The following is a 25,027-nucleotide window of genomic DNA, read 5'->3' as shown; positions in this document are numbered from 1 at the left end:
TCGTGTTCCAGGGTGAACGAATGTAGCAGCCTAAGGGAACAGGGAACAGCATCTGAGTGTTCTCTCAATGATGGCAGCAAATAGGGGAATGGAATGAAATTTCAAGGCACACATGTATCATTTTTACTGCATACCTAATGACAGGGGAAATGAGCCAATATTTGCCACAGAGCCCTAAAAGAAAGGAGTGCAAAGACCCAGATTCTCCCCATGGGTTCTGTGCACCCAGAAAGTCCCTCAAGTCAGGAACATACTCTGTGTCTCATGTCAGGGAAACAGGCATTTAGAGGAAGCTACCTATATCCCATGCAGAAACCATTAAAACAGAGCCTTTTCTCATTGTGTTGCCTTCTACTGACACTTTTTAAGGATATTTTTCCCTATTCGTTCCTTGATATGGTTATATGGTCAAATTAATTGAGACCCTGGGCACCTATGCACAAAGGTTTTTAAAAACCCACAGTTCCAGTGTTCTTTTCCTAGGGACAGAGAAAAGTACATTGAAAGAGATTTTGTATAAAAATATTCCATTACATATTGCTCTGCTTCAAGGGAAACCATTATTCTTTATGTTTTACAATAAGTTTTAAATATGCAGCTCAGCCCAAATTTGGAGGACTGAGCAGATAAGTTAAACAAATAGTGACTTAATTATGGACAGCTTTCATCTCCAACCTTGACTTGGGATCTGGTGTGCTTTTACACCCACACTTCATGGAAAGCAGTTCCAGAAACTACTTTGAGAGATGACACATCTACCTGGACAAGAGGAGATAGGCTCCCATGTGTAAAAAAAAAAAAAGCAAAAGCAAAAAATCTAGGCTGTTTTTATTCTTAGCATGAAATGTGTTTAACATTAGTTTCTTCATATAGCCACGTTTTGAAAACAAATTATTCTGAATTTATGCTATTTTATTAGTGACTTGAGTGATTATAACTGAAGATTCTGAAAGGAATCTGAAAGATTCTGAAAGGAATTTAGGCTCATGGCTGAGACTAAAACACAGAACACAGAAGCACAGGGTTAACCTGCCAGCTCTCTAACAGCATCGTGTCTCTTGAATGCAACCTGTTTCAGAAGTGTTTGTTATTTCCACACTGAATGTTAAATGCAAAGATATTAATATTTTGTTTCTAATCTTGTGATGGGTTAGACTAAATAAATGAAAAAAATCTGAGTGTTTGATTTAAGGTATGATCTCCTAAAAAGTCCTATAGCAATCTTTAAAACAGAATCTTCTGTATAAAGTGACTACAACCCAGTATTTTACTGGAAAAGTGTAACTTCTGGTACTTCTTTATCATGTTATTGTGATTGCTGTAGTCAGAGCATTTGACTGTGGGCCTCTTTAGGGTGATAATATTTCTGGCTATAAATGTTTTTATTTATCTAAACACTAGCACTGAAAAGGGAGCTGAGCCAGCACAGAATCTTCTCTTACAGCCCCTGTGGGCACCAGCTTCTGCCTTCTGGTTGTCAAGCAACCTCTCTGAAAGTACTCCATGGATTTATGTATTTAAATGCTAGACTTTCTGGGGCAGTGTATTCCAGAGAGTTTCAGATTCAACAGAATAAAATTTAAACAGGGACCTGTCCTCTCTTACCCTTCCTAACAAAAACAGGTTATTATTTGAGTTATACCACAAACCTGAAATGTGTAACCTGTTTCTATTGCAGATTTATTCATGTTTTCCTATAGGTGTTTGCAGTTATCCACAATTACATTTCAGCAAGACCTCATATTCCAGTCTGAAATTTACAGCCTTCTTTTCCTTTTAAAAACAATTTCAAACATTGCTTTTGAAAGCTGAAGTTTGCAGTTCTTTGCAGTCTACAGAGGTTCTGTTATTAACACTTGGTGTCCCATCCATCTTCCAGTCACTTGACAAAAAACCAGCACTGTGGATGTAGCCCTGTCACAGCCAGAGGGATCTGTACCAGACCTGCTTCTGTCTTGTATTTGCACCATCAGTGCCAGTCATTCCTGTTTGGATTGGGTATCATATCAAATTCAGGCTTCTGTCAGGAACACATGAAATACAACCACAATTTAAATTTACTTTGTTAGAATAACAACCATTTTCAACAGAGCTGAGTTTAATTCAACACCTCAGAATCCATAGGTTAATTCTAATTTAAGAATATGCGAACAAAGCCTGATATTACAACATTTGTTTATCATCTGTAAATTACAGAAAGTCAGAAGGGAGAAAAATCACAGGAAAGGAGAAGAAAAAAGTTTTCAGGGAAGTTGCAGAAACATTTATCAGGTCAGTGACACACAAACCCTTGTTGGATGACTTTGCAGCAGCAGCTGGACACTGTGCTAAGCAGACATTGCCTGGAATTCATCCACTGTGGGAACTTGCAAAGCATGACTGAAAAAGATCACTTGGAATGTCTGAATGGATTTGGAAAAACCTAAGCAGCATATCAGCTCGGTCTGAAGCAGAAATACAGAAGCATAAACCCATGAAAATATCATAGGAGATGGAAGGGAAGAGAAGCAGAAATGTGTGTGCAATTTCACTGATTGCTTCCTCCGGGAATAAAGAAGTTCAGGTAAGGGTCTACATGAGCAAAATCAGATAAGTGTTTTTCAGGACAGTGGGAAGCAGAGAGTGATGCAGGAAGAGACAGCACAATCTATCACCATTCAGGAACACTCAGCACCGCTTCATTTTTTCATGTTAATACTTCCCCCACTGGCTTTTGTTCCTTGGAATTATTATTCATGACCCAAAACATCTCTCATATTTCATTTAAAACAAAAAAGATGCCATCTTCATATATAAAAGTACTTTTGTGCAGGACTTGTCTGTTTGGATAAAGTCTTTGATGCATCTGTTGGCTTGCTTTCAATAATATTAGCAATTAAAGTCAAGAAAAATACATCTTTTCACCACTTAGCATTACACTTTATGTCCTGCCATATTAAAAATATTCTCCTCTCTGATGAATTAATTCCAAATTATATTATTAATCTGCCTTATTTCCAACAAACTTTCCATTCTTTTTTTTTTTTTTTTTAACTGCTGTACAGTGCTCTTAAGATGTCTAGAGCCAGAAAAAGTCACAAAGAAAACATTTATGCTACAAACGACTCATGGCAAACACTAATGCACTGATACAAGAAAATCTATGACAGTGTCACTCCAGGGAACTGTAGCTCTTCAGCAGAACCATAGAGGTAGAGAGGCTGCAAACAAACCACAGGAAACAAACTGGAACACCTGGAAATTCACATCAGTCAGCCATAACTTAAGTCAGGCTTAAATAAACCACCACAGTTAAGGTTTGACAGGTCCTGTGCAGCATCCAGGAGAGAGATGTGTTTATCTCCCCTTTACTCCTCAGCTCAGTTAGGGCTGATCCCTACTTGGATCAGCCACAGCTGGGTTTTGCCATGTGTCTGAAACAAGATAAATTCCTGCTGTGGTATCACCCATGTCTTATTCTTGCTCTGATAAGCCATAACCAAAAGAAATCAACCTGATCTACAATTTTTGTTGACATCAGGTTAAAAGCATATGTAAATATTTCACACTTCTGGTCTTAAAAAGTTACTCCTCTGTCTGAGCAAATGCTAAATAGAATGATAAACCCATCATTAAAGGAAAGAGAAAGTTATAGGCTAATAAATTTAATTCTTTTTCATTTAAATGGAAAAATTGGCAGATTGAAAAATGCTTTTGCCAATTCAGGTCAACAGAACATTTGCTTTACAAATTATCCTTTTGATAGCAAACATAAACGAGATGAGAGACTATAAATTGAAAGAATCAAATGCCATTAAGTTGTGCACTCAACACAACAGCATCAGAAAAGCAGCATGTATAGATGCCATCATTTCAACACATAAATCACTCAAATTATGCAACGATGTGGTAACAGCTTCCCCCTTTTGGCACCTGCTCATTGTATGCACGTTTATCTCCAAGCATGAACTGATCTGCACCATTAGATACCTCATTTATGCATCAAAAGTCCCCAAGTTTGGTAAAACCAAACCCATTACATTAAAGAAAAATAATCTTAAAGATCAAAGCAGTGTTTGGGGCAGGGATGTGGAGGACATTGAGATATACAACAAGGGTAATTATCTTCAGCCTTCATTAAATGTGCTGAATAGCCTCCAAATATTAATTGGCATATTGTGATAAATGCTCCCATTGTTTGTTACTGCAGTAATTATTTGAAATGTCAGCTCCTCCTATGCTAGTGCAAGCAGGCTGAAACAATAAAGGAACAGGTCTTAAAAATGTAAATTTTCCTGAAAATTGTTACAAGCAAGAGCATTCATTCATTGCCAGAATGCTTTGACTGCATTTTATTATTATTATTACATTTTGCTGCTATTATACCTGAAATCCCATATGCTACTGATGACAGTATCTGACAGGTTTATTTCTTATTTTAATCTTAATAAGACAGATATCAAGTTTAAATTCTTCCATATTTATTAACTTCTCCATTTGGTGAAGCTTAGTACCTCATGTTTTACCAAAAAGACAATAAATAGAATACATAAATAATATAGTCATATTAATATATAATTACAATAATAATAATCTATAAAGATAAATATAGATAATAAAATAATTAATTTTTGTCAAAGCTACATCAGAGCAGTAAAGTCTACTGGTAAGACTGCAGGTCAAAATTCAGTACAATAGGCTTCCTTAGGAATTCTTCACTCACTTTACATTCCTGTGCAAGTTGCTTAATGTGTCTGTCCATCTCTGCACTCATCTTGTAAAGGGGCATGATAATAACTTTACAGTGAATCATCTTCAGAACTTTAAGAGGGCACAGATGGAAGTCATTGTTCAATGCAAATCCTTGTTGTTTTGCCATTAAATCCACCCCAAAAAGTGTGTTATGATATTAGGAATGCTCTAGAGAACTGAAATTGCCAGTCAAACCACCTCTGAAAGCTCTTTCTTCATCGAGTCCACAGCCCCACCCCAATCCTAATTCTTGGGAAGTGCCCTGATCATTTCAACCCAGTGTGCAAGAGTTCATCCCAAACAGTGGCCAGAGGATATTTTTTAATAAAAGGCAGGACACTTGTGGGTTCTCAAAGGCAGAGCAGCCACTTTTCATCTGAGCCATTGCTTTAGGAGAAGTCGATGGATTTGGATGGGCCATACAACATGAATAATTAACAGGTGATAATTATGGTGCACAAACTGCACAGGTACCACAGCCACCCAACTCCTGTCCTAATTCTGTTCCAACACAAATATTAATCAAGACATCTCAAGTAGAACTTGATGTAAAAATTTAAATGGTCTCGTGTGTCTTATCAACTTTGAAGTCAGTATTAACAACCACTTCTGTGGTTTATCACTGATTACCACTATCATTGATTTAAGCTTAAAGGCTCTTATTTACAGTCTTGTCTCACATGTGAAACCTTTGTGAATACAATGAACAAAGCAACCAAAAATGGATTCTCAGTAATCTTATCCTAAATATCCTTGGTGCTTTGGTATGGCCCACAATAAAAACAAAAGAAATCAGCTGTGAACCTGCTTCTGGAGCAGTGATTCAGATCAGGCTCATCTCTAGAAACTGCAGAGCCAAAAAAGGAACTCGATTTTAAATATAATTGGCCCAATTTAACAAGTCATTATTTTTTGTCTTAAATCAGCAGAACTCAGTGTAGTACCACAAACTCAAGATATATACATTTCTCTTTTTACATAAAAGGCACAGAATAATCTCAAAGTACACATTTGAGGAGTATGTAAAATTAAGGCAACCTGTAAAAATGCACACAGCCTGTCTCATCATGCCTTACTACTGAGAAATGGGGCAGGAGGCACAAACTGACATGAAATTAGCACTAACTCTAAACAGCAGAGCCAACTTAAATCAAAGAATTCTAAAATTCTTCCTGTTGCAACACATCTTTGTCTGATACCACAGATTAGAATGCTCAAGACATGGGAGAATAATAAACTACAAAATCTTAATCCTCCACTGCATTAAGAATTCCCACTTGAAATGTTGTATAGGATCCAGTTCTGAATTAACATCAATAATTCAGTGAAGCAGATGTGCCATTCTCCAGAGGCCACTGCACAAATCTTATCTTGCAATGATATTTACAGACATCAGCTCACTTCAGACAGTGCAATCTCCTCTCTGCTGGCTGTGACAGCCTAGATTTTACAGTTCCATGTGATGCAGGAAGGAATTTGAAAGTTGTGAAGTTACCATATGAATGGAATGGGTTAAATCAATCCAATAAAATGAGAATCATCCTTTCTGAGCATAAAGAATTTAGAAACACTGCCTTTTAAACCTCCATTTTATTAACCTTTATCAGGTGCTGCGAAAGCAGCACACAATGAGATTTTTGAACTTTGCTGTCAGCAGCTAAAGGGTAATGCTTGTAGTGATTGCTGTTTTGCAAAATTATAATTCTCATACCCAAAAGGTCTTCTAATGGATTTATTCTCCAACGATTACCGAGTGGCACTGGGAGACAATGAGCACGGTTTGGTGGCTGCAGCTCAGGGCAGTGTGGAGAGGCTGGCTACAATTACTGACTTGCAGCCCAGCCTCCAGAACCCAAATCAGGTCAGCAGGGTGCTGCAGGTGAGAGGGATGTTTCCATCCTGAGCCTTGGCCAGGGCCCCAGTGCAGGAGTGGGGCTGTCTGCTCCCAGCAGCACAGCCAAGGGCCAGCAAAGAGCTGAGGCAAAACAAAGCCTTTGTGAGTTAAATCTGCAGCTACACAGAGACAGCTGATCAGCACTGGGCTGAGAGAGACAAGGACAGACCTGAAGCTTAACCCTTCCATGTTCTTGCAAAGCTTTATAAAATCTGTCCTTTGGGGTATAATGTAGCCAGGGGAACAATTCTTCATTACAGCGTCATTTCAGAGCGATGAGTTAAGAAACCTCAAACGTTTCAGCAGGTGGAGACTTCAGGATGCCCATGGCAGCAGACAAAATCCCTGCCCATGGACAGTTTGCCTGTGTTGAGGCATTCCTCTGAAAACTTAAGAGAAGCTCCAAAGAAGGCATCCAAAAGAGAAAGTGATCCCAACCAGCTCTTCCCAGGATTCCTCAAAACGGCTCCAAGACTCACTGAGGGAGCTGGGCTGATGTTTGGCAGATAAATAAAGACAAGCAGAAAGGTCAGATGAAGTCAGACTCACTGGTTGTTAATAAAAGATTAAAAAGGGAGAAACTGCCTGAACAGCTCCTTATGGCTGAGACCAGACAACTAAACACTACCACAGAGCAAAGAGACCCCAGATGCAGGGTCAGAGATCCTTAAATAAACCTTGAACTTCAGCAAGAAAGAGGACCTGAGAGACAGCAGCTGAAGGAGAATTTTCACTGCCAGATTGACCACTAAGAGTTCCCTCCTGCTGCACTGAGCTGTTTGAGAGAGACAGGTCTAACAAAACTCATTTCACATAGCAGACTGGAAGTTTTCTATCAGTAAAAAAGCCCAGGACATTCTTTTTTTTCTTTTCCTAGGTAAAGTTTTCAATTTTTCTTCATCGTCAGATAAATTCTATATGTGGTTCTCTGATGGGAGAAACCCAGGAAAGGTATGCTCATCTGTCTGCATCATCTGCTGTGGGAGTACTGGTACCTGCAAGAACTAAAAATCAATTATCATCCACAAAGCAATAACCGTTAAGAAAATACTCCAAAGTAAAAGGTAAGCAACCAACTGGGTAAGTGTGAAAGTGGGAAGAAGACTGGCAGAGCAGAGACTCTCAACAAAAGGATTAGAACAGCCATAATATAGTCCTGAATATCTCCAGTCTCCCCTCTAGTGAGCCTCAGCTCTACAAAGCAGAGAGAGGTGATGCCACATGCCAGGCAAAGTGTGACACTAAGAAGCAATAACAATAATAGAACAGTACCAGCCAAGCAGGAAAAGTGTCAGCCTTTCCCATCTTCCAGCACAGCGATCCATGGAGAGAAGTCATTCATTAATATGGATTCTAGAAAAGATTTAATCAATCTCACAGCCACAGCATTAAAGGATGCTTTTCCCTAAATGTATTGCAAAGTGGAGAGTGTTTCCTTGCACTGCATATGTCAAATGGGTAAAAACCAGGCATTTTCTGCTGAGAGTGGATGAGCAGCAACTCAGCCCATCATACCTATTTACAAATTCCAAATGTGTGGAGCTCCTATTTTTCCCCCAACAAAGCAGCTTTCCATAGTCAGTCCCACATGTAGACATTTATATTGTCTATAGTATACTTGATATGGGAAGAGTGGAATGAAATTATGACTATACAGTGGTCTTTTGCATAACAAAATCAAATATAGGTCCAGCATAGGCACTCCACACTGGAGCACACCTGGAGAGGAAAGTGGGATCTAAGAAACCTCGCACTTTGTTCCTTGGTTGATCATGTAAGCAAAGTTTCAGGCTTAATCACTTTTTTCCTCCTTTGGTTACTGTAAATTAGCTTCCCACCAAAGGAAAATATCAAGTACCAGAAATTCTTACTTTTGTTACATTTTTAAAAAAGAACTCAGTAAAAAACTTTGAGAGCAGTTTTAAAGTTAGTTGTTTTACAGACAGGGCATGAGAGGGCTGTGTTATAGTTAATGTTGGAGTTATTATTAGAGCAAACTGAAGTTTGCATCAATACTCTGGAGCTCAATATTCTCTTCCTAGTCAGTAGAAATGGACACAGATGACTTCATCAGAGTTATAAAAATTTATATCATCCAGGCTTCTGAATGTTAACTCTTTTGGTTCTTTGGAATAGCAGATTCCTGTTGGCTCTTAGGCCATTCCTACAGTCTCTCCAATGTCTGATTTTCCTTATTGACAGAAGTCAAGTCATCAGTTTAAAACACCCTTGGAAAAATGTTTTCAAATCTATGCCAGCAAAAATTATTATTACAATTGTTCCCTTTAAAAAGTTAAATACCTGTGTAAAACTGCTCATGGCATATTTTCCACCACAGTACATAAAAGACAGAAATGTAATGCCTATAGAAGTACCTGGATGACATCTGTGCACCTGTCTGGGAATTTTTCAGCACACAAACTGAATTTAAAAAGACACACTGCAGCAGCAAATGGTCATCACAAGCAGATGAGGCAGCATTATGGATCAGTAACAAGATCTAAGCGTAAAGAGGGAGAATGTTTGTCTGCCTGCACGTGTGTGAGAGGAACTGACTGCAGTCAAAGCTCAGCAGTTCAGTGTGGTCTCATCTCACAATTTTAGGCAGGAGGGCAGCCCCAGCTGCTCCCCCATGACCACTGGCACAAGCAGGGTTAGGGGGACACGACACCTGCTTGGTAAATCTGAATAAATTTAGCAACTAGCTTCTTTGTTTTTCTGTCATGTGATTTTAAAAGCTCTTCTCTCTGCCCAGGTTTCTGTGACCCTTTTGCAGACCCACATGCAGGGAGCAAATGCAGCATGTCAATATAAATTGAAATCTGCTGTGTACAGAGGTGATCTCCCACTCCACTGTTCTCATTGCAGCTCACAATTAGTGTATGAAACAGGGTTCAACATGACAGTGTCATTCACCTTCCTCCAACCTGAATCATCACTGACAGACAGTTGAATCACTTGCTACCTTTAATTTCCTTTTCAGGAATGCCATATCCAAAAATTACACATCTTGAAAGGTTTGAGGTCTATTATGAATAGTTCCCACACCAAATCATTCATCTCTCAGTTCCAAAAGTGTGTTTCTGCATGAAAAACATTCACATCATTGATCTGCCTTTCGGAAGTTTACCACCTTGTCCTTTCCCAGCCTAAAACGCCTTCTTCAGTAAGAGAGTCATAGCTCCATCCAAAATAACTAGAAAACTTAACAAGAAATAAGGGAAAAAAAAAAATATATATATATATATATTTAAGTTCTATACAATAGTAAGTATCCTCAAGTTTTTCCTTCAGCAAGAGCTCCTGAGACTTAAGAGAAGTCAAGGGAAAAAGGTGAATTCATTAAAATGGGCTTTGGATTTGATCCAGAGTGCCTTCCTTGGTCTGCTACTTTATTACACATGACGCAGCTGATGGGGGCTTTGGTTTTGTTGTTGGGTCTTTCTCATAAAATGAAATCTTGCGGGAAGTCTTAAAAAAAATATTCTTTAAATTATTTTTGTCAAAGTCACCAGAAATAAAATGTATGTGTGTGAAACAGCAGTTGATCTCTTCAGAGATGAAAAGCAGCCACTCTGTTCAATTAGGACCCGCTTTGTAACCACTTTCATTCCTCTGCTGAGATGTAACCAATATGAGATTTATTATCCAGGTTCATCTCTGAAAAGCCACATGTCATCCTCCTCACGGTACAGCTCCACTCTGGGATTTAGCAGATCAGCCAGTCTTGCCATAATGTGACTGCATTTGTTGCAGTGGCAGGACTTCTGCTTTAGACAAGTAAAGAATCATTTCCAGTTGTGTTCTCTCAGACTTGGATCTGACTGCAAGAGCAAGTTACTGTGATTTAAAAAAAAGGAAGACAAAGGGAAACAACCACAGTGCCACTTTTTACAGGGGAGTTGAAAGTTACTGTCAATTGTAACTTGGACATCAGTACATGGCTGCAAATGGCATAAAGAGTAATCTCTTAAAAGCAAAATCTTTCATCAAGTTCCCTTACTAATAAAAAAAAATAATAACAAACAAACCTGATTCAACTTCCCTCCATGAAAAGTCATCTGGGGATCTGGAACCAGCTGTGGAGCAGAAGTGCAGTACCAGTGTCTCTGGTTCAGAGTTCAGACTGATAGGTGATCACTCCTCAAAAATGCCTCTCTAGCCCGTGCTCATCAAATGAGCATAGAAGAGGAATATCATGGATAAAATTTAAAATTTACAAGACTGATGTATAATTGCTCTGTATAACCATCATAGCACTGCATTCTGGGGGGGTAGTGGTTGTTTGGACCTGCTGCAGTTGTCTCAGATTAGTTGTCCTTGCTGTAAAGTAGACTTGGACGTCAGAATTTCAACGACTAAAGGTGAAAAAGAGTTCCAAAAAATACCTGCCAAAAAAACCCAGCTAAAGGACAAGCAAGGCCCATGCTCTCAGTCCCCAGATCTCTTCAGCAGTAGAATCAAGTAACAAAAATACTGGTTAACTGCAGTACCATTTTCTAACTTGAAAACATAATACATTCTCCTTCAAAATGCGTCATGAGAACTTGTTGATTTTTATGACAGCTTCAGTGGGAAAAGTCTACGTGAAATCTTGGCTCTTGTTTCATTTTGGAAATGTCAAAATGCATTGTTTCAAAAAGGTTAAAGCAATTTTTCAGTTCAGTTTTTTCAGGGTGATTCATCTCATTTAGGCATTTGTACTATGTTCTAGTACACTAGAAATATTGCATGAACATTAGGATTGTACTTAGCTATAAATTATTTGTGTTTTCTAACTACATATTTTACTATACTTGGGTATTTTGATGCTGAATATAATTTTTGAACATAAAGACACTTGAAAAAAATTGAATTCAGATAAATTTACTGAATTATTTCATTGAACATATGGGGGAGGAAATTTGAGACATTTCAGATTGAGCTTTACACTCTCCACTTCAAAACAGTATTTCAATTGAATGACATTAAAAGAGAGCAAAACAACCCCAAGATGCACCCTCTGCATATAGTACAAGGAGCTTCAGAGTGAAATTAAATGTATCATCATTCTTATTTCAATAAAAGAATAAAAAGCAGAAACAAGAACAAAACATATTTGCAGAATTTCCCCCTGAATCTACTCTTTCATTTAATCTTCCCTGCTTTCTTGCTCCATATTTTTATCCCCCATCTCTCACTGAAGTTTTTATCCCCCATCTCTCACTGAAGTTAAGCAACCTCTGACCAGATTATTTACCTGAATTGTTTTCATTCCTTGTGCAGAACATTGACAAGCAACATGCATATGGGATGCAGGCAATGTCTGAATAATAAAACACGCAGTTCATGTTTCCTTCCTGCTCCCCACAATTGGCTCAGGTTTAGTCAACTAATTACTTGGGGGCAAGGCAGGAGCAGCCCCTTCTGAAGGACAAGTGGAAGCTGTGTTGAAACCTGAGGGGTCATGCATTAAGTACCAAAGAAAATGGAAAAATTGCTGTAAGAAAAATGAGAAATGAATAATTTTGTGTGGTATGAGGGAATAGAAGGTATCAGTCAAAGCAGAAGGAAAAGGCAGAAGAATCAATAACTGCTTAAAAAATCTGTCCCTATTTACACTTGGCATTTGTGACTTGTTCTGTTATACAGCTATTTTTTTCCCATTTCTCTCTCTCTTTTTCTGTCTGCCAGTCTCTCTGGAATGACTGTGAAAAGCTGAATGAATCATATTCCTTAGGTGTTAGTTTATTGGGTTTGTGGGCTCTTCTTAGTGGATGCTCCCCAAACCACTCCCATTCCTATTTTGTGGTTGAATACCTGGTGGGACTCATCAGATCCTTTCACTGCACTGTTTTCAGCCTGGGCATCCCCCAGACAAATCAATCACTGCTTTTAATCCTTCCAGACTGCCAGAGTCTGCACTGGCCATGGAAACTTTTCCCTGTGTCATGTAGAGAGCAGAAGACTGATGCAGGCACATTATGTGGCCATAACGTGCTCTGCCAAAGCTGCAAAGGCTCATTTCCCTGGGAACTGTGCTCCATCACTCGAGGCTGATGAGCACTCGAGCCACTGACATCAGTCAGACTGCTCAGGTGAAGAAGGACTTATCACAGGAGAAAGGGTTTATAGGATCTGGGTTAATACTCTGAGCCTTCCTCTCTGTTTGAACTCAAACACTCAAAGTGCAATTTGATTAAATTTCAATCCAAAACAAAGTTCTTTAAAAATGAAGGATTTGCAGCATTCTATTTTTGCGTGTTGTAATTAGATCCTTCTTATATGTGCTTTCATTTCAATATTCTCTCTGGCTGAAAATCATGGGTTTTAAGCTTTGCTTTTATTTTAAGGCACAATAAAATAGTGGCTGAAAAATGTAAAAAATATAAAAGGTTACAAAGAACTAACTATTAAGTAATATATCAGCGAATGTTTCCTGAAAACTCAGTTATTGTGAGAACTTGAGTAATGGAATTAAGACAAATGCAGTTAAGAAAGATTTAGTTATATATTTGTAAGAGGAAAAAAAAAATATTCAGAGTATCACAGCATAATAATGAAATATAAATTGAGCTTCTGTCCGTTAAGTTGTGAATTTAACAGCAATTATAGAAGTGGCAAGGTTGCTTGAGATATCTGTATCTGTGTTTCCAATTCAAGCACTTACCAGGACAGGGTAATTTCCAGCTCCACAGCGTTCCCAATGGTGACATCCACGGACTGACTCACGGACAGCCTGGGGAACGAGAGGCTGGGGGGCAGCTGCAAGAGGGGCCTGGGGTCCTGGGCAGGGTGAAGTTGGACACAAAGCCCAGAGGTGTCCTGGGGGACAGCTCTGGCCTGGGGTGCAGCAGGGACAACATCACCTGACAGAAAAGGGAGGGATTGTCCGGCTCTGCTCCCGGTGGGGCAGCCTCACCTCAAGTCCTAGGGCCACAATAAAAGGATATAAAGCTATTACAGAGCATCCAAAGGAGGCTACAAAAGTAGTGAAGGATCTAGAGGAGACCATATGAGAAAGGGTGAGGTGACTTGGCTTATTAAGTCTGGAGAGGAGGAGATTGAAGACAGACCTCACCACAGTCTGCAGCTTCCTCGTGAGGGGAATCAGAGGAGCGGTCACTGATCTCTTCTCTCAGGTGACAAGGACAGAACCCAAGGGAATGGCTGAAGCTGTGTGAGGGGACGTTTACTTTGGACATTAAGAAGGGTTTCTTCACCCTCTGGTGGTGGTTGGAACATCATCCCAGGGAAGAGATCATGGCACAAAGCCAACTCCTCTACCTATTATTTTTTATTATATTTTTTTTAATTGGTAAATACAAATAAGAGCATTATGGTGCCAATAAGGTGTTATGTTAGTTTCAGGTAAATCGATCAGTTCATGAAAGTCAGTGAAACTTGCAGTCTTAATAAGAAATCCTAGGAAATCTAATGATTCCCATCACCAGTTTGGAGGGAGCAGAGAAATAAAACATGCCACAGAGTCTGCCATTCTACTGCATTAAAAACCCAGATCCCAAATACTCATAACAGCACACTCACAGACCATATTTAAATTCAGTTCCTTAATCAAATTACTCATGGTCTTTCTACACCTTCTGACATCACTCATCTTTCTTATGCAGGGAATGGAAGGAAGCAGCAGAAATGCCTTTACTTTTGCTCCCCAGCACACTGCAAAAGTACAGGATTAATGTAATTTTTGAACTCTTTATCTCAGTAAAAAGACCAAACATGCATAAATATATATATATACACACACACATACATTAGAAGACACAAAAGAATGGAATGTAGGAGGTGCTGATCCAAGTCTTGTTAGACCATCATAATGTGCAAAGGAAGAACTACTGGTCAGGTAGCCTGAAAATTAGATTCAGGGCAGCTCACTTGTACACTTAAACTTTGCATTCTGCCTTGTATTAACAAAAAAAAAGCAATGCTTGGACTCCTCAAGATCATGTTCAGTCTATTAGAAAGTGTCTATTTTTTGATTATCCTAGAAAAATTTTATTTCATTCCCTAAAAAGGAGTAAAGGACCTAGTACAGAAGCTTTTTTTTTTTCTCTTGAGGATCAAGCAAACTCTACAAAGCAACTGGGTGTAGAAATATTTTTGGCTGCTTTTATCTTATGTGCAGTGGGAACACATTAAAAGGTAAGAAAAAAAACTTCAAAGTCCTTCCCCTTTTTTTTCTGCAATTTTACATTTTTCTATGTATTACATTATAACAATCAACAATCCAAGATATACACCAAAGCTCACAGAATGCAAAAATACACAAAAAGAGTCATGAGGAAAAGATGATGGTAACAGTCTGGTTAAAAAAAAAAAAAAAAAAAAGAAAAAAGAAAGAAAGAAGTCAAGATTCCTGTAGTAAGCTTAGAGTTATTTCATACAGATGTGACAACTTCTGATGATTTTCTCCTATCCTTTAATGCTATCCAAGGAAAGTAAGAGTATGTGGGTATCAAAAACAGAGGTTTCTGTACTGAAAACACACTGAAGGCTGGGCTGGGCAGTGAGCACCTGCAGAAATCTGTGGTGCCATGCAGCAGCACACTGGCCAGAGGGGTGCACGGACAGGTGTGTCACACCTGCAGACCTCTTTGCCCTGCTGCACTCCAGCACTGGCATTGCAACAGCTCTGAAACGCTTTTGCTGTTATTTACCAGCATTGCCAAGTGGGAATTTCAGCTTTTGCTCTTTGTTCTGCAGATATTTGCTTTTGTAAACTGATATTTGTTTTTCTCTAAAGTGCAGCAGCTAGCATAAGATGTGTAGGCACTGCCTCCTTTTTGCTAACATTACCTAATGCTCAGCAGTGTCAGGCTGGCTCTGGGTAACAAAGTTACAAACAGACCTGGCTCTTTTTGCATTTCTGTTAAAACACTAAAATATCTGTTCGAAGCAAATTGTTTTAAAGCAAAAGATTTATAGTGCTGCTGGTTTTACTGACATAATTACATCCTGCTCAGTGAGGTAGAAGGCTTACAGGTAGAAAAATTTCAAAGTGATGAGTAATTGCTTCTATTAAATAATTATAGAGGTTCAAGTGTATGTTGAGGCTGAGTATCATGTTTGGGGATGCGTGGAGACAGTGTCCAAGCAGGAAGAGCACTAAACCATTCCACAGACAGGGTAAGGTGTAATCAGAAATATAACCCATAGCTTTGTCACCTATAATGTAGAGAGTTCAGAGAAACTCTTCAACTATATTCTTTATAGCAGCTTCTAAAACTAGATTGCTGCAGGCTTTATTATTTTCTTAAGAGGAAAAGTCATACTGCTTAAAAAATAAGAGATCATGTTCTTGGAAAAAAAAATCAAACTGCCTTCAAAAATGTTAAACCCAGTGGTTATGAAATGATTTTGGCTAAAATCAGATCTTAGATTAGGGTTTCATTCTTCTATTTCCCTCCAAGACAAGTGTAATGGAACTGTTTAAGTCTGCACTGAACTTCTGAAGCGGTTTAGAATAAGGTTTATATAATTTTGCTGTTTAACTTAGTGCCCAAATTCATAATCCATATATAAATTATGTTGGCTTATGAGCACTCAAACGATTTTGTCCATCTCTGGAATAACAGACTTTTGAAATCAGATTTTTTTTTTGTCCATAAGCATAGTTTACTTTTTATTGTTTGTGGGTGTGCAAGCTCCCAAGAGAGCTAAGGGTGTTGGCTTCCAGGGAACATACCCTTATATGTTTTTTACTTTTACTGTGTTAAAAGCCCTTTCTTACATTAAGCAATTCTATAGTTTCCTTCTCTCCATTTCTTATTTCCTATCTGTTACCTTCAGCTCCAAGCAGAGGTGGAGGGGACAGCATTGTTGCCTGACAAAACATTACACATTTCTGCTTGGAGGGACTTTGAAACCCATAGACTGAGGTTTAGCTCTTAGTGACACCAAAGTTGAAATAAATGTAATCCAACTCCCTGGAAAAAGTTGCAGAAGACACTCTCAAAACTACCAGGTGACATCACATGCAAGCTTGTATTACTTATTTTTGTTTTCCTATATTCAGTCTTTACATTTGTAAGCACAAGTAACTTTCTCACTGCTGCTAAGGGTAGATGATAATATTATGAGCATGATCATTTTTCTATCCATGTGTCCAGCAGACATTTTACTCTGTCATTTCTCATCTTTTTTAGTTACTCACCACCTCAGTTTCTCTCCCACAAAGCCCTTCCTGCACACTAATAAAAGCATTATACTTTTAAAGACTCTTAATACTGCAATACAAGCAAATCTACATGATACATACATGATTTATTAATTTGTGATTACACCAGTCACCTGGGGATAAAATGCCCTGCAAGTAAGCTGTTATTTCAAAGGGATGAAATAACTTTATTTGAGGTCAGCCAATAAGTGCTTACACAGGAAAGCTCTAATGGGAAACAGCCTCAAAGACTAAATCTTCTGTTGATTAGTTATTCACTCTGCATCAAGCCACCTGCTTGCACAAGGTCCAACTTCCAACAGGCAAATACTTTTCTTTCAAGTTTTGCTTTGTTTTGCTCAGTAGCCAGTTTGCTTGATTTTGCAGTTGATGCTCCTGGATCCCTGAGTTGGAGTGAATTTCAATGAGTAATTCTTACCAATGTGTATAATTTGTTATGGGTTCTTTTCCAAACCCATACACAGCTACTGCCCTAAGGCAGTGTCAGAAAGCACTAGCAGTTGTTTTATTTTTATTTTTATTTTTATTTTTAATCATCTGAAATAAGGGTCTCAAGAACAGAGACTTCCTAATATTCTGAGAGCTCAGAGGAAGTTCTTAAAGACATGTTCACACCCATTTCACCAACTCAGAATCACAGAATCACTGGGAGAAGAGACACTTGAGCCTATGAAGAGTCAAAATCTGCAGCTCTGCTCTCTGTATCAGATCCACAAGGAGCTACAGTCCTACAGCCTTGTTTGGACCAGTGCTCTGGGGACAACTAACACCCCTAAAACACACACATCTTATGCAAAAATCAAAGCCTTCATCCACATATTCTCTATTCAAAAATTCCCTTAGTTCATCCTCCTTCTTAGAACTGCAGAACTTTGCTTACTGAGTATCATCTGGCAATCCATTTTCCTCCCTTGCCACACTTCATTTTAATCAAAACTCCTTATCAAACTATATAGTTTGATACAAAACTCCTATCAAACATCATGCATACATTAGTAGTTCCTTCAATTACTCTTCTTCTATAGCATAAAAACCATACTTTTGTAATTAGAAAGCATGCATGTCAGAGAAGAGAAAAATGTAGTGTTGTTAAATTGTTATTATTGATTTCCTCATGTGGAGGTTGCACCTTTAATATTATTGAGTTTATATTTAAAAGAACCGATGTGTGCATAAATCTAATTTCCTTAAAATTTTAATCAGAAAGGAAAATAATTTGCACTTTTAATATTTGGAGTTTGAATCTGCCCAGAAAAAGTCACACCCCCCCCTTAAAAAACAAAAAAAACAAAAAAAAACACAAAAAAAAAAACCAAAAAAAAAAAAAAAAAGTGCCAGAAAAAATCTAAATTAATCAAGAAGAATCCAGTTCTTCTATAGAAATTCAAAAAAGAAATTATAATTTTTTCTTAAATTTGTTAAGTCACTCTATGTGAATTTCAGTCCTTAGATCTGCAGTCAGAGGCCAATTCCACGCAGCACTATTGTCAGTAGAGAGTGGAACTCTTTGCAAGACCTGTTTTACTTCAGATTCTGCCTATTGATAAGTGGGAGAATGAAAATCTTTAGTCCTTGTGCCATTCTGATGCACAAACCCAGGCTTTTTGGCTATGGGAAGGTTCCCCCCTCCTTGGGCAGCCTGGGGAAATTTCTGAGTGTTGCAAGGCACAACACCTGGCCTGGAACAAGGAGAGTTTCAGGGCTTGTCTTGGCTTCTCATTGCTTTCTCTGATTAACTTTTTAATCAGAAGAACCTGATGGTAACTTTGATAACCAGGGTACAAACAGCTCTGGCTCTCACAGGCCCAAAGGATTTTGGCTCTTTGCATAGCTGGAATTGATTACAAAAGACAGCACTGTCCCACACAAGGAAGAGGCCCAGTTTCTGCTCCTGTGCTGGATGCTACAAGCCCAGAACGCTGCAGGACCCCATCCCTGTGCCTCTCCAAGGAGCTGGGATTCACTGCTTCTCCTGGTACAGCCAATACCTCTCTCCCACACAGCACATCAACAGCTCTCAGGTTGTTACATTATTTAAACCAATAAATCCCCTTTCCCTGCCTGACTTGGAGGAATCCTTGCAGTTTTTGGTGTTTATTTGGAGACCCCGCCTGTTGTGGCTCTGCTCCATCTCTCTAAGGGCTCTTTATTCCTTCTCTTCCACAGTTTGAAATGGCTTGGCAGACTCCTCGGAACAGTGACTCATCAAAAGCTCTCTGTTCACACATCATTTCTTCTCATTCTTGTTGGATTCCCTTGATGGATTCTCACCCAAAATAAGAGAGGTTTTCTTGTTGTTTCTACTGGCCCTGCTGGCATTTGGGTAGCACAGACCCACTGCTACACAGAATGCTTTACAGGAGCAGACAGGATCTCTGCCAGAAGGATTTCCAGTGTGTACATTCACTTTGTTAAATGGGCACAGAGCTTTCCAGCTTGTCTGCTGGTAGACAACCTGAAGTGTCCTCCAACATTGTTCTGCACTTCCTCTTAGGAGTCATTATTTGTTTTCCTTAAAGTAAATCAGCCAAACTTACCTGGTCTCTCCAAATCTAAAAATCAAATTAAATGTGCCGTGTGAGTAATTGTATTTGTAATTGTACACTGTTTAAAATACACATTTTGGCTCAGATTTCACAAGGATTTCTTAGTCTTCCTTATGGATTTCTGCACATTCAGAAATCTTATTTTCAAACTATTTCTTGCAATCAAGGTGACATTGTTCCAGAAGCTACACTCTACTGAACAACACACATCACAGAATATATGAGGTGCTAAATGCCCTTTAATTCCAGAATACATCTCAAAACTACATAATTGATACTAGGAATCAGGAAAAAGTGCATCCCTGCCAAGAAAAAGTCTATCCTAAAGTACAAGTTAAGCTAATCCTTTGGGGGATGAAAAAGACCTATTCAACCAAAAAAAATCTCACAGTAAGATGGTATTTTAAAAGGAAATCTTGTATATTCAAACACCCTTGCACAAAGATACTAATTTATCTATCAAAATCTATTGTATTTTGTCTTTTCCTTAGTCAGAAAATATTTGTTTCCAGAACCAGAGGCTTACATTTGAGTAATTCAGTGTATGTGGGTATTTTATACATAGTAAGCACAGTAATAGCAATGAAGCATCCTTTCTTCTGTCTTTAGAGGAATAATAATAAGCCACAGATTATGTTCTAAGAGAATTTAAGGGGTAACTACCCATATTTGATGCTAACTTGTATTGAAATACTTTACCTAGAAGAATGCACACAGAAATCATTCACTCTTCCAAATAGTTTAAAGATAATACTTTTGTCACCTACAACAAAGATCAGAACACCAGGGTGTCCACAGCAACATTAAATTAACTCAGCATTAGCAGAGCTGAGACAGCTCAAGGGAATAAATGTTATGTTATTTAAACCAATAAAGGTCTGGCCATGTCCTTTTCTCCACATCCATCCTCCAGCCCTCCCAGCAGCAGAGAAAGGCTGTGAGATAATACACAGCAATCCAGACTCTGGCTAGCATGAGTTCTGATTTGTTTAATCATTACATTAGTCTGACTCTCCTGTAACTATGTCAATTATTTCCACAGCTGTGTACTGCTGCAGCACGTGGTAGAAGGTCACCTACCCAGCCTATGGGTTTCATCTCTCAGTTTAATTCTCTTTTCTTTCCTTCTCACGTCTTTAACCCAATTTTGTTGGAGCTTCATCTCTCCACCCCTAGTGTTATTTGCTTTAGTAATTATCAGCTAAAGCTGACTGTTTCTCAGAGCCCCAAAGCCAGCAGACTGATTGCTGTGTACTGGTTGCATCTGCACAAAGAAATGCATTAATTGCTCCCCAAAAATTTGCAGTTTAAAGTCAAGAGAAAGCAGCAAGCAGATAGAAACAGAAAGGAAAATATGTTTAAAGAAAAAGTGCAGCAGCCATTCTGGAAAACATTCGAGTATCTACAAGCCACAATATACCCATAACTTGAACTCTCTTCAACAAGGTTTCAGATGAAAACATGAGATAACCATTACTCTTTCTTAGTTACATGAAAGATATTGAAAATACTGCAACCCACTACACAAGATTCAGTGCTTAAGTGTAGGCATAGAGGGTGAACACAGGGTTCATAAAGAAATCTTACATCACCTTTCATCCCACCTCAACTTTTCTACCCAGGCAAAGAGAAAGAAAACCCTTTTACCCGATTACTTCTGCAACTTAATTGCAGTAGGAAAAAAAAATCTGGTATTGTATTATATATCCCTTTCTACTCCTCCTTTGGCTGTGCACATAGAGTAAATAATTAGATAAAAAGCTCTCAGAGATTCTATAAACACATGATGTGCACTGATTTTAAATCTAACTACATCGGCTTTCCTGATTGTCTGCTGTTGTCAGTGTGTTATGCAGAGACAGATTTTCCTGGGAACAAAAGCAAAACTGCTGCTCTAATAACCAGCTCAGACTGATCTTGGCAACTGGCTGTTAGCTCTTGGTAGGCAGAGAAAGGCTGCTCTCTCTTTGCTAAATAAAGGGACTGAGCCACGTCAGAGCCTTGTTAACATTTCATTTGAGCCTGCAGCAGAATGCCAGTTATTGGCCATAACCTCATTTGACAGTCATCTGTCATGAAAGTTGGAAATCAACACAATAAAAAACCTAAAAAATCTAAAGTTATGCTTAAAATATGGTGGGGTTTCCTCTGGAAGGAGAAGACAAACCATGTCATACTTTTATTTTCATGGCTGTGCTACTTCCCAGTTGCTCTCCCTATTAAAGATCTGCTTCCCTGTGTGGGTTTTGCTGCTTTAAGTTAAAAAGGTCATGGTTTCAATTTACAAATTCATAACATACAACAGATTTGAGACTTGTGAATTTATAATGCAAGAAGTTAAAAGAGGGACGTTAATGCTGTCAGGATGTCTCTGGGAAGTTGATCTTCACAGAGCTGGTTCTGTTGCATCCCTGTATTGACTTATGAATCTCATTTGCATTTCACCAGGGAGGTTTCTGAGGCATTTCCTAATAAGTGCAGTGAATCTGGGCAAGTTTCTTTATGTTGTTCTCCCTGATGTAATTCTAAAAGTGGCTGAAATAATTTCAAGAGCTGCTGATTTGCATATGTATTGCATTTGAGAACCTACCAGATCATATTATCACAGTATAAAATACAGGTTTCCCTCCTGGTTTCCCTCTTCTGCTCCAGTAAAACTGTTTGTAAGGCCAAAGAAGCAAAAAGTAAGCACCATGAAACAGAACAGCTTGCTTATATATTTCTTGGGCTACCTAATGAATAGATTTGAAAGAGGTAACAATGTTTCAAGGGTAATTTGGGGGAGAGCTTGTTTTTGGGAATTTATGTATTTATATTCAAGTATATTCAGGTGAAAAGAAGCTATTGAATATTCATGTTTCAATGAGTTTGTGGTGCTTTATTTGCCTTTTTTTACCCTATAACAATACACAAGTAATGTTCAATGAATTAATATTGCACAATACCCCTAAAGTAAACATGCAGTCTTTAAAATCTCATTTTCACACTAGACACACACTAGACTAGATACTAAAAAAAAATATATTTCTTATGCTTTGGGCAAATAGTTTACACATAAAATCATATGATAAGAAAAATGATCCATTTCTTTACTTATGCTTAGCCATGCACTTCTCACCCCAGTTTTTCAGTCTCATATTGGGTCAGACACTCTTTAAGCAGGGAACACCACAGTGGTGCTGTAACCAGATCATAGGAGCTTTCCAGAAGGACCACATTGCAATTATACAGCATGATCTCCAAGGAAAAAAGCAAACAGCATCCTCTAACTCACTTCTTTAATGCATTCAGACCTGTAAGAACTCCTTCAGAGACTTCCAGGGCATTTTCTGCACATCTCCATCAGGGAAGAATTGGGCTTTATTTGCTGTCTCAGTGACATGGTAATAAATGAAGACACAGTTGTCCTGTTCTACCATACTGCAATAAATGCTTGCTTATAATTAATTTCACACCAGTATAAGCAGAAGTGACACACCAGTGAATATGGTCCAGAAGCTACAAAGTGGGCTTATTTTAAAGGCAGGAGTTTGATATTCTGCTGTCACAGCACCTTGATGCAGCACAGCTTTAGTCAGCAGTTTAACTCAACCAATACCAGCTATAATTATTTTATTACTATGGCCTTAGTTGGAAATACTTCTTACTTTAGCCATTTATATTTTCACAGCTCACCCTGAGGCTGGCCTGCCTATAAGGTTTCTTTAAAGAGAAAAATATATCTAAGGTTTGGGTTACAGTGGGTCCCACATGGCCACAGTTTAACAGCTGTGCTGAACCTGTCCAGCACAGGCAAGGGAAAAAAATACAGGCAGGGCATCTACAAAGACAATTCAGAAAGCACATTCAGTTGCCCCATGTACTTATTTAACTATGAAAACATAATTTGCAGCAGATATTACAAAGGGTTTGCAGAGAAGGACACAATCATTAGTCACTGGTGAAGTCTTTCCAGTCCTGTTAGGTTCCTATTCCATGCCCAAGGCTGACAGACTGTGCTGAAAGTTTTCAGCTTTCTTTTTCTTCCTTTCCAATCTCATCTCCACAGCACTTTGCCTAAGGCTCCCATCGTTCTCTTTGCTGATTCTTCATCTTAAATCTGGGGAGAAGAGGCAGTGGGGCAAAATAAGGAAGAAAGCTTCAACTTTTATGGATTTATTTATATATATTTTTATACATTGCTGATGAGAAGTTCCAGAAAAGACAGTGGTGGAGCCTGTTCATGCTCAGACCCAGACCTTACAGAGGGTCTGGAGCCCCTAATGCTTTCCCACTCTTATTTTGCAAAGCAGACATGGGCATGCTGATGCTCCCAGCAGGACAGCTGGGATGCTGAGGGGGAAATGCAAGGGAAAAGAGAGGGCACCGTGACAAGAGGGGTTTAGCTGGGGCAGGAGCAGCAAGGGATGGAAAACCAGGTGTGCTTGGGTTTGTGATGTCTGAAGTCAGACACCTCCAGCCAACCACCTCCCCTTCCCACAGAGCCTCTGTACCTTCACAAGAGACAGGATACTGCACAGAGCACAGTTCTGTCCTCCCAGCTCCTGCAGCCTGCCAAGTCCTGCAACTGGCTAAATTTGGCCATTTAAAAGAAAAATACATCTTGTAGCTGAAATTTCTAGATTATGTGGCCAGCTGTTTTAAAAGCAAGAAGCAAAATATGTCTGCAGTTCCTCCTCCACCTTGCCAAAGGCTCATGCAGGTAAAACTGCCCATTTCCTACTACAAGAACAGAATTCCCAGTGAGAGCTGAGGACAAGCTATGCCTCCTCAGGAGGAAAGTATATATAGCACAGGGCAGGTTTTTGATTCCTCCTCTTTTAGCTATAATCCCAGAGCTGCATGTTTGTTTACCCAGTCAGTGTCAGAGAAAGAAGAGAATTCGTCCAAGGAACTGCTGGGAAAAACAGGAATCAGTGGGACAGAGGCAGCCTGTTCACATCCACCACAGCTGGCAGAGGAGCTGCTGCGCTGCCTCTGTCACCCTGAGCACCACTGAAGCAGCAGACTGGACTTCCCCAGTGGGGCTCTGCATTGAAAGAAGCCTCAGAAGGCTTAGCAGGCATATGTTTGATCCACATTTTTCACAAAGTTGGCAAAAAAAATTGTGTTTTGATGTAGTGGAGGTTCTCTATAATGAGCAGTCCAGGATGCCAGTCAGCCCCAGGAGAACTGACTATCCTGCCGGCAGGAGGCTGGAGCAACAATAAACCTGAGATTTCACACAGGCTTTTTGCAGATGTTTTGCACCTGTTTCTAAAAATAGCAAGGACAACCCCCTAAATGTACAGCTCAACCAGTACACACCCAAACATGGCTGGAAAAGAAAGCACACCATTTATTATCTAGTAACAAATGATTCTGTTACTCAGTCTCCTTACTCTATAGATGAGGATATCCTCTTCTTTAAGCAGGTCAGTCAGCCTCTTTGAAGAAGAGTTAGAAGAATAAAATATTTTTTCTCTAATTCAGATTTTTGTATAGTCAGCCTAAAATCTCCTTTATCTCTGCACCTTTTTTGTGAGAGGTGAAAGAGGTCACTCAGGGAATAGCATTTCAGGAAAAGCTCATTTTTTTGTTTGTTTTTCATTTTTTCAAGTCCCATGAGTCATAACAAAATCCTGAATGAAACTACTGGGGGGATTTAGCTAGCTCAGCTTTTTAGCTCAGGAGAGTTTG

General features: G+C 39.0%; 1 protein-coding gene and 1 long non-coding RNA gene across 2 annotated transcripts in view; one reads left to right on the top strand and one right to left on the bottom strand.

Moving 5' to 3' along the window:
• The first annotated feature begins 18,589 nt into the window (after positions 1–18,589).
• Positions 18,590–20,481, top strand: LOC111929406 (uncharacterized). The gene is made up of 2 exons (XR_002864692.2): positions 18,590–18,823; positions 18,969–20,481. It is a non-coding gene; the product is annotated as an uncharacterized LOC111929406 (long non-coding RNA).
• A 1,724-nt stretch (positions 20,482–22,205) lies between these two features.
• LOC111929355 (leucine-rich repeat and calponin homology domain-containing protein 2-like) overlaps positions 22,206–25,027 on the bottom strand; it is a 108,720-nt gene continuing 105,898 nt past the window's right edge. Inside the window, exon 10 of the mRNA XM_086850890.1 lies at positions 22,206–23,447. The gene's annotated coding sequence lies outside the window, so the exon portion shown is untranslated. The remainder of the gene's footprint in view (positions 23,448–25,027) is intronic.

This window comes from Cyanistes caeruleus, chromosome 14, assembly GCF_971803275.1.
Source record: "Cyanistes caeruleus chromosome 14, bCyaCae1.hap1.1, whole genome shotgun sequence".
Taxonomy (NCBI): Eukaryota; Metazoa; Chordata; class Aves; order Passeriformes; family Paridae; genus Cyanistes; species Cyanistes caeruleus.
Note: the sequence above shows the minus strand (reverse complement) of the source record. Positions and strands in the feature narration are given on the sequence as shown.